This window comes from Phaenicophaeus curvirostris, chromosome 5, assembly GCF_032191515.1.
Source record: "Phaenicophaeus curvirostris isolate KB17595 chromosome 5, BPBGC_Pcur_1.0, whole genome shotgun sequence".
NCBI classification, from domain to species: domain Eukaryota; kingdom Metazoa; phylum Chordata; class Aves; order Cuculiformes; family Cuculidae; genus Phaenicophaeus; species Phaenicophaeus curvirostris.
In genome coordinates this window covers 15,307,002-15,321,984 of record NC_091396.1, presented here as the reverse complement: position 1 = coordinate 15,321,984, position 14,983 = coordinate 15,307,002, and the positions used below count along the sequence as shown (strand labels likewise).

Genomic DNA, 14,983 nt, shown 5'->3' with positions numbered 1-14,983 from the left:
AGGAAAACTCAGTATGATTTTCCATACTACTGTAACGTGTAATGCAATCTTGTGTTTCTTATTAAAAAAATAGTAAGCGTTGTGCATTTTACTGAATTTTTTGGAAGAAATTTTTGTCAGTTAGTTCAAGGTCATGAATCTCATGCATTTTCAAGGAAATTCTTGCCGTGCACTAAAACCGTGTTTCACCTGCAGTCTGGATCTTCATTAGCTGATAGGAGGGATTTGCGGCATTGGCAATAAGTTCTGCTGGTGGCTGGCTGGCTGCCAGCGCAGGCTGCTGTTTAAGACAGCAGGTCTCTGCTTCTCGCCTGCCTGAAAGGCACAGTGTTTTCAAGAAGAATGCAGTGCTGGATTTTGTGTCGGTTCAAAACTGAGGAGCTGTCCTTGCTTTACTGAAACAGTTGCATGTTTATGCTTTTGTAGTATGTGATGTCATGAGGGTGTTGGCTTTTAGGAATTTCACTACTGAGGAAGCAGTTTGAAATGCAGGCAGAATCTTCAAGACCTTCGAATGTGCACTTGGTTTCTCTTTAGTTAGCTTTGAGCAAATGTGCAGATGGATACATACACTCAGATTTTTCTCGGTGAGGAATTGACATATGGAATATAGAAGCAGTTGAAGTGGATACAATACCTGAAGGCAATGTCAAGTCAGTCTGGATTTACGAACTCTGTTCCTCTGCCAGGATATCCATTCTACCAGGTGCCATGCAGGTATATCGTGTTTTAAGTTTTATCTTTTAATGTACTTGCATATAGAGCAGTAGCATGAAGCTTGTGTTAAGAGATTTTTTTTTTGTTTCCATTTCTTTGTTCTCTGAAAAAATTATGAAATCAGAGAATTAAGAAGCTAAATCCATAAGTACAGTTTTAGAATGCTTTGTGCCTGACTTTATAATTAGGTTTGCATTTCTTTGAAGTGAACATTTTTTATTTCTAAACATACTAAATATTTTGAGGGTTTTTCTAACTGGTTAAATGAGCTAGCAATGTTGCAGATTTTTAACTGAGTTATGTATTAATATATTTAAGTTATTTATTAGAAACCAGAGACCTATGATGTTGAGAAATGGAAATTACATAGATTTCTAGAAACATGAATGATTTAAAATCTTTTCATGCAGAATTGCGTAAGGTAAATAAAAGTACTTACTGTTGTTATGCTTTTAAGACAATTCATGAAAAAGATATGTGTGTATAAAGGTGATAAATGCTAGCGTTGTGATAAAGCTTAATCATACAGGCTTCGTATTTTATCTTTTTGACTCTACTGTCCTGTTCTATTAAAAATCCTTCCTTCTGAGAGTGCTGTATTAGTTTTCTAGTGAATGGGATGGATTCTAACCGTGAAATTACTCTTCTTACAGTGGAAGACTGTAATATTGCATAATAAATAGAGGGAATGTATTACAATACTTGTTTGGCTGAAAGATCCCTGGTTTCTGGCACACCTTAAAAAAGGAATGTAATCTGTGTTTATTGTGTCTAGATATGAAATCCCTGCCTCTCATGCTGCAATGGTAACAGAGGGAGGGGAACACCATAGTTGGAAGGAGTTGTGGTATTACTCATCTTTTTATAACGTGTTTGAAGAGTAGTGTAAGAGAATAAGTTAGTTTTTAACATGTTCATATCCAGAGAATGAAACTGTCAAATAATCTTCATAAACAGCAGCATGCACAGTAGTATGTGTTAGTTTTGTGATGCTGCAGTGGCAGTCATTTGTGAATAGAGACAAAAGTGGTTCTGTATAATGTTTTTTAAAATACTTTTCTATGTGTTTCTTGAAATAAATTCCTGTACTTATCTGCGTATTTCTATCTCTGTAGCACTACCAGGCTGTTTGGTCAAAGGCACCAGTATGGTTTTATTGAAAACAGTTAGCCATTTAGAAGTAAACCACAATGATTGCTCATGATTGATGTCCTTTGGCCTAACTTTGGAGAAAGCTTTGGAGGACATCTAGTAGGCTTTCTTCTTTCTTCTGACCTTTCTTGTGATAATCCACGTGAATAAGATCGAAATTAGAAATTACAGTAAATGACAGATGATGTAAAAGCCTTCTCTTTCCAAAAGTACGTTAGATGCTTAGTCAAATGCATTCTTTTTCGTTCCCGCTTCCTAACATCAATTGACCAGAACCTACTACCCATCTCCCTTGTTTCCACAATGACCTTGACAGAATGAATGTCTCATGAGTTCCAAGTTCTCACCTTTGTGTTTTGAAAAGACATAGATTGAAGTTCCTGAACTATTGAATCCCTGTTGTTTAACTGTGGTTTGCTTTTTAATTGTCTCCTCTGTTTCTTACAACTTTAAATAGTTATTCCACATTTTAATGAAGTCTGTGTTAAATTATTTTCAAATAAGATAGTTTCCATGGTATGCAACTGAGATCATCAAATCGTATTTTATATATGTAGAATTGGGTGGACTTAATTCCTTTGATCACTAAGTCATTCTGACTTTGTGATTTTTTTTGTTCTGGTACCTATAAATTTTTTACATTGTGTACAACCAATGATAACTTTACAGCTCCAGCTGTATAAAATTAGTATTCCTGCAGTTCATCTTCAGTGCAGAATTTTCCTTCAGAATAGTAACATACATCTGTTTGTGACTGGAGAGTAATATAGCTTACAGAGGCAGGACTGAATTCAGATTTTTATTCCACACTAGTTGTCATATTCTGGGAAGTGAACATTTTCCAGTGAAATAAATAGGCAGTATGACTACTGTTTATTGTAAATGGTTTGTGATCTCTGTGGAGGGGGGAGGGTTAGTATACATTATACTAAGTTGGTATGCTGGCAGAGACGTTGGTCTAATAAGGATTGCATCTGGGATGACATAAAAGTCTTGAACAGTGTTCTGGAAAAGCTCTGTCTTCAGGTAACTTTGCCTTTTGTGTTGTCAATAATTATCTTGTAGAGATCAGAATTATCACTGGAATTGCACGGTGTTTGGAATTGATTGTGTTTTCTGATATAAAGAAGGAGTAATAGTTTTAGTATGACATTTTTGTGGAACTGTGGTCTTAAGTATTGACGATAGCCAGCTCTAGAAGAGTGTACAATCAGCATTTTGTTCATTTATGGTTTTTCTAAAGATTGCTCACGATGTTGTTTGTACTTTATCTTGGAGGTGGTCAAGATACAGTCTCCAAGACTAGGTCAGCCAGGGTGGCATGATCTCTTAGTTGGCTTTAAATTATGGAATTGCATAAATGAGGAGTTCATCTTGTGTACTGTATTTTTGAGCCATATTGTAACTCATTTTTGGTATCCATGCAGTGCAGAATTGGAGTTTCTGGGGAATATTTCCGTATTTGGACAAAATTTGAAGATTAATAGAATATTGGTTGAGATTGGTAATAGATTTCATGTTTCTTTTATGGCACATAAGATACCTGATCTAGATATTAATCATAGAAAATGCTCCATGTCATTGAAAAATACTTCCTCAAGTAGTTGTCTTTATTTTTTATAGATTCGGAATTTAATTTAAAGAAAATATTAATATCTATGATTTCTGTATTTTAAGATATAAGTAGCAGCAAATGTAAATTAGTATTGGTAGTTAAACTTTAAATGGTAGTGAAAGCATGCAAGTAAACCTGCTCTGTGCTGTCTGGCAATGGCTAGAATGGCATTAGCCAGGTAGCTTGCTTTTTTCCAGCTGCTTAATGTTATAATGTTGTTTTTCTTTCATATATCATGTAGTGTAGAAGGAAGTCCGTTCAAAAGATAGTCTTTTAAAATTTGCTTATAATGCTTTGATTTTCATAAGCTTAATCAGTAGAGATTAAGAACAAAGCTTTCTCTGGCAGAGCTTGCAAAGGCTGTGCTCGTATCTTTTCCCAGTTACCCTGGTATGGCAAGAGACCTTTTTCGTTAGAACATTTGCTATTTCTCATTGCTTTAGGCTGCTACAGAAGAAGGTGGTGGCCTCACAAGTTTTTCTTTGGCAAAGAAAAAAGGAAGAGAGCTAATGTCGTAGTCACCTTTGAGAAGGGAAGCCAAAGCTTTTCAGCTGCACTAGGAGACTAGCAGATCATAGCCATGGTAGACAAATGGTCATTGTTTTTACATTTGACTCAAAAATACACATTCAAACCCAATTTTGAGTAGGAGGAGCAACATCTCTTTCCTCGTACAGAAATGTGAGATATACAAACCCCAACCTTGACTCAGCTGTGCAGCAGCTGTAGTTGGAGTTCTGCTGATGTACTGTGATGCTCTTCTTATGAAGATTCTTCCTCAGAAAGAATCTTCTTGTTTCTGTCATAAATGCAGAGGGGTCAAGACTTGGGTGTCTGCATAGCTGAGAGATTTGTAGTTTTCAGTAGTTCGAAGTAGCAAAATAGGTTTTAGGATTTATCAGGGCTGTCACAGTCCTTGGGCCTAACTAATATCAGAACCTTCTGCAACCCTCTGTAATACTGGTATTTCATCTTCTAGAGAAGTTGATGAAAAACCGTGTTCACAACAAAAAGCTGCTGTTCGGATCAAGACTTGCATGGAATCATGGAATCATGCTTGCTGCTATACTTTTTCTATCTGCTAAAAAAGAAAAGGAAGAACAACAAAAAAGGAAAGTTATCCAGTCAGGGAGAGTGGAAGCTTGTACTTTTGTGAGTTTAAGATGAGTCAGTGGCATTGGGGCAGTTGGTTCCGAATGCAGTAATGCAGATCCCATCCAGTTGTAGCAATATTGTAAATAAACTTATATCTGAAATTAAATAACAAACAGTGCTTAATTGTGGAAAGGGCGCAGTTATTGCAGCATTAAGCTTCTGCTTTTCCTTTGAGGAGGGAGCCATTGCCGACTTTAAATGTTAGTCTTTAATTCACATCCATTTCTTACATTTTTAAAAAAAAATAAAATGCTGCTTTATTTTAGATAGAGGACTAGATCTCAATCACCTCTATGTTATAGAGTGTTGGGAGAAACAGAGTGCTTTTAAAGAAACAACTGTTACAGAGTTTTCTTTGTAGCTAATCTGACAAGTCTGGTTAAACTAAAATCTTCAAGTAATAATGAGGTCAGGTAAATAGCAATCATGAATAACAAAATATATTGAAATATTTGCTTCTTTGGTAGCATTAACCAAGATTCCTGGTAACTTTTTAGAATCATAGAGTCATAGAATAGTTAGGGTTGGAATGAACCTTAAAGATCATCTAGTTCCAACCCCCCTGCCATGGGTAGGGACATTCCCCTATATCAGGTTACCCAAGGTGCCATCCAACCTGGTCTTAAAAACCTCCAGGGATGAGGCAGCCACAGCCTCCCTTGGTAACCTGTGCCAGTGTCTCATGACTCTCATGGTGAAGAAATTCTTCCTAATGACTAGTCTAAATCTGCCCTTCTCCAGTTTATACCCGTTCCCCCTTGTCCTATCACCACAAGCCTTTATGAATAGTCCCTCTGCAGCTTTCCTGTAGTCTCCTTTCAGGTACTGGAAGGTCGCTATAAGATCACCTCGTAGGCTTCTCTTCTCCAGGCTGAACAAGCCCAACTCTCTCAGCCTGTTCTCATATGGGAGGTGCTCCAGCCCTCTGGTCATTTTTGTAGCCCTCCTCTGGACCTGTTCCAACAGCTCCATATCTTTCTTATCTTGAGGATTCCAGAACTGGGCACAGTACTCTATTTAATTAATCCATTTAACGTTGTTCTGAATATTCAGCAGTGTGCATTTATATGACAGGGATTTACAGTTCCATTTTTCTTGGAATAACTGTAATACATCGGTTGATCTTGGTTCAGAGGCTCTCCCTTTCTCCTGTAGGGAAGAGAGGAAGAGAAAGGGGAGGGCAGAGTTTTTAACGAAATTGACAAAATATGTGCAGGAACATGGTGTGCTAAATTCAAGCTGGCCTTAGAAGCTGTTTCCCCATACAAGTTGATTTTTATATCAACCTACAATAAAATGTAGCTTTCATACTTGGAGAGGGAGATTAGTCTGTGCTTTTTAGATGGAGATTGGTCTCTGCTTTTTAGGTAAATAATTCCATTTTCAGAACTCGGGAAGAGCTTGTGAAGAAAGTGGGTGCCGCTATCACTAGCTATCTACTTTATCTCTAAACAGAAATATATTAAATTCTGATATAAGTAAGAGAGGGAATGATCAAAACCTGAAGAAGACAGTTTTATATATTTTATCCTCTGCAATATTTAAATATGGGCAGGCTATTTTTTTTATTAAAACGGTTTAAACATTATACGATTGCTTTACATGCAAATGTAAAGATTGCTTTTTAGCAAAAAAACTCATTTTTTTTTCCCAAGAGGCCTCATGATTAAAATGTCAGCAGTTATTTGGGCTTGACAGAACAAACAACGCATTAAAAAGCTTCACATAATAAAAAGTAACTCATTAAACACGATTGAACTTGTAAAAAAGAGATTTGCTTGCAGGGGATAAATCTTAAGTTCAAGCTGTTCTCTGAGAAGACAAAATGATAGGAAAAGTGTTGTAAGACGAGGCATATTGCAAGATCACCACTTCTAATTTTTTTCTGGAAGATGCAAGCTCAAAATTGTGAGTGAGAGATGTTGATTAAGGTGTGGACTGGTGTGGCGGTTCCTGCGTGACTGCTCTTAGTTACTTCCTTGGAACTAGATAAGAATGCTTTTCTTACAAAATACCTATGGAATGGGAAGTCTCTTCACTCTTCCTTATCTCCTACCTTTTGCCTCCTGAGCCCTCTTTTTTTCCTCCGTTTATTTTATTCACTTTTTTGGTGTATGTAAATCTCCCTGTTCTGTCACATCTGAAGGGGAAGCGCAAAGCCTCAGCTTGGTGCAGGTGGCCAGTGTATGGACACAGTCCCACACGTGGTTTTCTTCTGATCTGCAGGGCCAACTGAGGAACTGCAAGCATCTTGATGCTGTCCTAGCGTTAAACTGAGTATTTGCGAAACTGTGGGCTGGGGTACGTTGCCGATTTTGCCTGTGTTGACTTGTACCAGGTATTGCCTTCTTGAGGCACGTGTGTCACTTCTGGCTTGCCTAACGCACATTGCCTTTTGGCTCCTTAGGTCTCTTGTCACATTCCTAGCATGGCTGAGGTTGTGCTTGCTGGTAAGGGTGTAATGGAATGGCAGATTGCAATGGTTCATTATAAATCATTCTGTCAGAAAAGAGGAAACATTGAGGAAAAATGTAAGCGTTATGATAACGTTATCTATTAAGTGTCCTTAAAAGGAGACAAAAGTACAACCTGTGTGTGTATAACTGATGTGGATCACTTGCTTTCCCAGTAATTCTGACTGAAACTTTGAATGTTTCTTTTTGTTTATTTTGTGATATCTAGTATTTTAGGCTCTTATGCACAGAAATGTACTTGTAGTTCTTCTTCTATTACATTGATATTTGGCCAGCAGAACCAGTTACGACAAGTTCTGCGTTACTTTTTTCTTAACAGCTATATTCTGACATATTTTGCATAAAAATAAAGGAAGATATCGAGTGTAACGAGATTCAGATGTAAAATCCTTTGTACTTTGATTATTCTGAGGGTTTTGGCATGAAAGGGCAGTTTGTGTCTTTATTTTGGAACACTGCTATTTCTGTAGGTTTAGAAGAATTTGTGCATACGCGTGTTCTGAAACAAAATTGCACTGTTGGTAAAAATAAGCACTAACTTGGTTTCATGAATGATGACTCTTCAGAATTCTGTTCAGTTCTTCTCTTCTTTCTGTTACCATTTCTGCCTCAGCAGTTGTCTAATCCACTTATGGAATTAAGTTAATCAATTATCATAGTTCTTAGTTCAGTAGTGTGCTTCCCAAGACTTATACTGTGATTGCATCTCTTAGAGCTGAAGCTGCCTGGAGCTTGCAGAGTTGTGTCTGGAGGTTTTCTAAGATTTAGTTGGTGTGTTTGGGGTTCCAGGTTATGCAGCAAAATGTATGTCAAAGAACCATCCTGCAATGCTGGGAGTTTGCACTCTTAATACATTGGGTTTGAATTTAAATATGGAAACTAACTTTGTGTCTTAGAAATTGCATTGAGAGGGAAATAGTGCCCTTTTTAGTATACATAAATGAAACAATGACTTGTAGTAAATCCTGCAGTTTAAAGGATGGCCCATGAAATAATCCTGGTTTGTCCAGCATTTAGTTGATAGTTTGAGAAACATAAGCTAAGGATTTGCTACAATTTGGTTTGGAGAAAAAAAAGTTGAAGCAGTAGCATAAAACTTGTAAGGCAGAAATTTGCAAGTTTTTCTTTATGTAAATTCAAAACATTAAATCAGAAACGAGAGCTCTGCAGAAGCTGAAAAGTTATTTTTAAAACAATTAACTATAGGAAAATTATAACCAATATATGTTTAAACAATATGTTTAAATTTGAATAATTGTCAGCTAATACTTGAATTATAACAATTTTAAAAGTATAGATAGTATCTATGCAAATAAGTTGTGGATTATTTTTAGTCTCACTTTTCATGCTGTTATTTTGGCAGGTCTATGATTTATGACATTGTTAATCCAGTTTTGAATCCTGCAATTCATTTGAAGGACATATTCCTGCAGAAAATGAGTATAAATTTGAGCAGCTAATAAATGCATACTTTTATATTCCATTTTTAGACATTTTGTGCAAAAAATATACAACTTCCTTCTCACATTCTGAGGAGAGCCATCGTAAATTAAGGGCACTCATTTGAAACAGAGGGTCAATCCTATTGCTGTGTAACTGCCTCTGTATTCTGCTGAGATGACTGCAATGCAGATAGTGCTGATGGTGCCAGCCTTTTCAAAATTTACATCAGGTTTTCAGCTCCTGCGAGAGATTTCATTTACTCATTACTTGGGGTGAGGACTAATAGTCTGCTGAAGGCAAACAATTACAGTAGAGAAGGTTATAATGGCTGAGACTGTGACCTCACTTGGGGAGGGTGCCAGGGCACTACCTAACCACAAGGCTTCCCTGGCACATCTGAATTGGTTACGACTTGCCCCAAGTGACAAATCGGTTGGCATGGAGTGTTTTCATGGGAATTAAGACCCGTGTCATTTTCAGACATTGTTCTATGTTAGTCGCACTTGGCTGTTGTACTGTTATGTTGACATTACTGACCTTAGTTCTGTCTTCCCTCTGTCTACTGCCTCCTCCTGAAGTGGGACAGTTTCTCTGCTATTTTCTTTTACTCTCCAAATTCCAACTGTGCCTGCACTTTGCTGACCCTTTCTCTAAAATGTTAGAGACCTGTCCCTTAGGACCATACAGAACCTCCTGTTAAGAGGCCATGTCTCTTTGAAGGCTTATTGCAACTTCTTAGAGCTCTGTAGCACTTCTCCTCTTCGTTATTCCTGTGTAAGTAATCCACATTTTACCTCCCACTTTAGCTACCTCATCCATTTGAAAAATCCGTTTCTTGGCTCTCCTGTTAAACTGCATCAAGTTCAAGCTTGTCTTTCTTGCTTTAAGACATGTCATTAGCTCTGTCACCACTCTGGTTTCTTACCAAGTTACTCCCTCGGTTTAAGCCTAGTCAAATGTGGCCATGCTAAAAATTATTTGCTTTATGCTTCTCTGCTTTTGACTAGGTAAGATTTCTAGATTTGAAATATGTCATAGTTCTCAGAATTTGTAAGTTTGGTGCATAAAAGTATTTTTTCACTTATTACTGTACTGAAAACTTAAGTGTCTCATCTTTCTCAGCCTATTTTAGCTTTTACTGTTTTCTCTCTCCTTCTCCTGTCCATTTTCAGGTAAAAGCTACCATGTTGCCTGTTGTTTTCCTTTTCTGTTGCTCTAAAAGATGCTTGAAAGGAAGTAAAAGAGTTAGAGCATTATCCATAATTGTGGAGTCTTTGAATTGTGCCTTTGTCTTTGGGAGGGGAGGGATGAGTTCCAGGTCATGTCAGACCACAGGGGTTTCTCTGTTGTACATCGTTCACGCTAATGAAAAGTCAGCATGTGTATATCAGTTAGAGAAATACGTGTGTACTGTCTTACAGGTCACCTGGATTTTAGTTAGAATGCTTTTCAGATGTATCCACAAGATACTTGTCTTAACTCCAGCTTTTGTGAGCTGTTCTGTGATATAGCTTTTGGATAGGGAAAGATGCAATTAAATTTTTGTTCCAGTTCTGGCTACTCATGTGGAATCCTTACAGGCAGGTTTATTTTTTCCCTGCACTATGTTACCATTCATGGATAAAATGCAGAGTATTTGGTATGTGGCCTGTGTCAACCTGTGATACTAAAATCTCAGTTCACAATTCAGAATTGTTCCATTTGAAGAAAAATAGCACTGATGGCTACTAAGAGTCTTTTATGTTCCTTCACTGACAGAATGTTTCCTTTATGGTTTTATTTCTGCTGTCTGCCCTTGCCTTATTTTCTTGTGCTGTAAACATTAGGCAAATCTGCAGTGGATTTGCTAATGTAAACTTTTCTATTGCTGTGCACCATGGGCCTTGAATTCACTTCATTGTGATTTTTCTCTATATTCTTTTCTGCCTACTCTCACCCTGCTGGGTCATGATTTGCTGTAGTTCAGATGCTAAAAGCTCCTACAGATAAGCCCCAAATAAGAACAAGCTGTTCTGAAAACCCTAGTTGCTTAAATGTCATAATTTTACACGTTTTAAAACCTAAATTTTCCTAATAACTAAGCTACTGAATGTTTGTACTTAGTAAGTTTGCATAGTCTACTTACTGCAGTGATTTGAAAGGAGCTTCCTGTGTAGTTTACTAATATTGACATATATTAATATGTTCCTCTAAAGTATTCTTTACTCTTTCTAGATGCAGCTTAAGCTTGGGTCGAGTATGGTTTATCAGAGCTCACAAGCATACTCTCATAATCTCTTTTTTTTAATTATGACTGTGAATTTTTAGATGTTGGAAGCATTTCAAATATGTAGTAAGCTGCAGCTTTTATTCTGTACTTCAGTAATGATTGGGTCAGGAACTACCATAAGTGCTTGGGCTTAGATTCTTTGAAGCAAAGCTGTTGCTGAGTTAGTTTTGTTAAGTAGTTGTGTCCCAATACGTGAATCCATTCTTTGCTCTGTTAGTTTTAAACTATTATCTCTTCATTGGTTGTTTTTCTAGTTGTACGTATCCTCATGCTGTTTGTTTTCCTTGACAGTTTATTGAGCTTGTCATTGCATCACATATAACATGCTAAACCCAGCTTGACTGTTAGCCAGAACATTTTTGATGGAGACATCAGTGTTAATCTGCTGATCATTGTGAAGTACACTGATTTGCAAGTGGAGATCTGTGTTAGGACATGTGTGTCAGATCCAAGCTGTGAGTGTTTATATGCTTCATAGAAATCTGAGGAAATATTGGCAACCTTCACTACTAGAAGTGCCATGTATTGTGCAAGCTTTTGTGGTTCAAGTTTAGAAATGTAACTCCAATGGGTGAAGTATTTTTTTCAAGCAAAGCTTTCCTTTCTACGGACTGAAAAGAAAAACTGCATTAGAGTAAATTCAGAAATTTATATGGCATGAATTGTCCCCTCTGAATCTGCAGAAACTAGCTTGAATGTAAGGGTTGCTTTTACTGGGCTACTGTACAACCTTCTGATGCCTGCCAATATGAATCTTTAGAACTTGGAAGTAAGAACTGTGTGAACAACTATGAGGACTCAGTAATAAGACCGTCATACTTTTGCACTTAAAACATCGTCATTTAGCATCAGTTGGCATCTATTGCGTTCTTTCAGGTGTTGATTTATTCTGGATTCAAACTTGGCATAATAGAGCTCTTGTCGTGATGCCCTCATTTGTGTGTGTTGCTGTGTTCTGGTACAAAGAATTCTCATATACACAGATGCCGAGTAAGTTTTCTTTGGTGATGAAGAAAGGATAGAAAGCAGAAATAGGAGATGTCTCTGGGACAGGGGTGACTTTGCAGTCTATGTATCAGACAACTGTAAAGCTGCTGCATGGACTTCAATTAATATTTTGACAAAAAACCCCATAGTTCTATTGCCTTGCTTGGATGTGGTTGGTAAGATGGTCTTTGCTTAAGCAGGCATCCTCGTGCACTCTTCTGATAAAATGCTACTGAAGTATTAAGAGCAGAAGCAATAACATAAATGGCGCTTGAAGAAGAAATGAAGGTTGTTTTCCTGTGTCCTGGATCTCTTTACCATCATGCTTCTCATCCAGTTTGCTCATCTGTTGCTCTTCTTAGAATTAAATCTAAGTTTTTTTTTCCTAATGAAAATAGTAATACTTTAGTCTCATTTCTGTTACATGTAACATACTTTTATTTTGCTAAGTGCCAATGCCCTGCACACATGTTTCAAAGAATTTGTAGTCTGTTTACTCCCTCTTTGGATCACTAAGTTCTGGTGCTAGTGCCTGAAATTACGTGGGACTCTAATTTGATAGGAAATGTATGTAGGGTCACTGAGTAATCACTAGGAGCTCTTTTACTGAGAGTATCTTCAGATGAATTCCTTGAGGATTTCTTTTGTTGTTTGATTAGTGAAGAGCAAAAGAATTTTAACTGTGGTTTGTTGTGATTGTAGAGCCAAAAGGACTTCTACTTCAGAAGGAGGGCAGGAGATGTCTGACTATACTGTAGAGGCAAGGTATTTTATGGTGTTAACAGGTGAAGGACTTTTCTGTAAATATTAGAAGTGCTAAGTATTCAACACAACTTTAAATGTACCATTTTTCTACGTGTGACTTTGAAAGGGTTGTAACACATGCTGAAAGACATTATAACACATGCTGAAATTTTGCTCCCTTTAAAATCTAATGTTTATATTTTCCTCCTAATACACTGCCTGACTTGTATAACATGTATTCTGATATTTGTGAATTAGGAAGATCTTTATGCTTAAGATCTTTCAGGACAAGAAGATAGTGCTTGAAAGCATTTCAGTAGCCCTTGTGCTAGAGTTAATCAGTCTGCTTAATATGATTAATATTACTGGTATCTAGAAGCTGTTGTTTCTGAGTTACTGCTCCTTTCAACTAGTAAAACTAGTGTTCTGATACAATAGAAGTTAAATACCTCTATGTGTGTACAACTTGCAGTGTTTATAGGATTCGATAAATTGCCAGATAGAATGGCTTTATAATTCAACAAATAAAATCGGTGCTACTTCCTGGCTCTTTAGTGTAATATTATGAGTGCATGCTGATAGTTCATACTGGCTTTTATCGCTTCATAATTTTAGCAATAAACTTTAAAATGTGAAGAAAAAAGTGTTGTAGAACACAAATGTAATTAGACATTGCTAATAGGTAAGTTCTGTTTCCCAGAAGAGAGAAAAGCCAAAGACTGCAGTCATGGAATCATTCTTCTTATCCTATTATATGGACGGTATATGACTGAGGTGCAAGTTGGTGCAAGATAGCCAGCAAAATGTTTAGAATGATTTAAGCTAATAATTAGGTAGCTGACAGCCTGAAGTTTATTCCTTTATTTTGGATGTGGCTTTCAGGAATGCTTCATTTTCAGTTAATTAAAGGTGTAGTAAATCTCCATGAAGCAAAGATCAGTTGCTTCTCACCTGACTTGTAATACTGGATAAGCTTTAAATAAAATAGGAAAAGATTTTAGTACCAAAAGGAAAATACAACTGTGAGATATAAGCGTGCATGTGTGTGTATAAATCTTGTTAATTTTATTACCATTTTAATTGTTATATCTAAAGATACAACTCTCAAACCACTGTCACATTGTGGGTTATTCATCTTGAATGCTATTTTTTTAGTTTTGCTGCACTAGATAAACTGAAACATTGTTGAAGTGAAATCCACTGTGTTTTACCAGATTAGGTATACTGTAACATGAGTAACTTGCACATCTCTGTTTCTATTAAGCACAGCTATGAGTGATCAGCTGTAAGACGAATAGTTCTGACAGTTCTTAAAAAGGCTTGAGTTTTTCAAGTGATACTGGCAATTGGTATCACTCGAGACTTCTGTGATAAGGATTGATTACATTAATATTTCATAAAAAACTCTATTCAGGCACTGTATCTTGGTGATTTACTGTCTTTACCAACTGAGCCTGTATTCATAGATATTGATGTAAATAATTCCATTGGTCCCACTGAGTAATTTGGTCCCTGCAGATAATTTCACTTACGTCAGTGTAGTGATAGAGCCTCTATAGGTTTTGATCACTAACTTTTATAGTGTGATGGTTTAAACAAAGTAAACACTGTTTATTAATGCTATAGATTTTTATTTAGTTGATTTGTCTAATCAATATACTTGCTGCATTTATTTTTTTTGTGCTGATTTAGAGCAGCAGTTCTGCCTGTAGAACTTGTTAAGTTGTGTGAATAATCTGGTTGTTAAATGGTGCATTTTAGAAAGGCAATCAGCACTCAGTAATGTTTGGTCATGATTTGGAACAATATGCAGAAATAAATGGCTTTGACTCGCTACCACTTCTTGGCCTTGCAATAATAAGGAATTCTTCATAGAAGGACACTTTTTTTTTTGTAGAAAAGTATGTACATATTTTCTGAGAATGGTCAACTCCACTTTTTGTCCTTTGCTACGTGATTGAGTACTTTAATGCATTCTGGATGACAACAGAAACAATGCCCTTGATTTAGAAAAAATAGCAAACCAAACCATTTAGCTGCATAGGAAATTAAATACCGAGATGGGAATTTTTTTATGTACTGTATCTAACAACAGTGGACTATTTACAGGGTGTTGTTCTTCATTTACATCTGTCCTCATTTAATGACTTCGAAACCCTCTAGGTAACTTCTGTGAAAATGTTCTTAGGATGTTATCTCCAGAGACCTATGCAGCTTCTGCAATACTTGTGAAGTACTTCACTTCAGTGCTACAGTTCTGGTACTTCTCATCAAGCTTGCAAAGTATTTGTGGTGTTAGTGAAGCTGTATGTTTGGTTCTGACTTTAAATCCTGAAGCGTCTAATTTCATGCTTCCTCTTAGAATTTCCTGTCATCTCTTTTACTTTCAAGAAATCAATAATTAATTCATGATTTTCCATGTAACCC

At 36.7% G+C, this 14,983-nt stretch overlaps 1 protein-coding gene across 1 annotated transcript in view; it reads left to right on the top strand.

Moving 5' to 3' along the window:
• Positions 1 to 14,983, top strand: part of PLEKHA7 (pleckstrin homology domain containing A7) — a 153,219-nt gene that overhangs the window by 51,577 nt on the left and 86,659 nt on the right. The window lies entirely within an intron of this gene.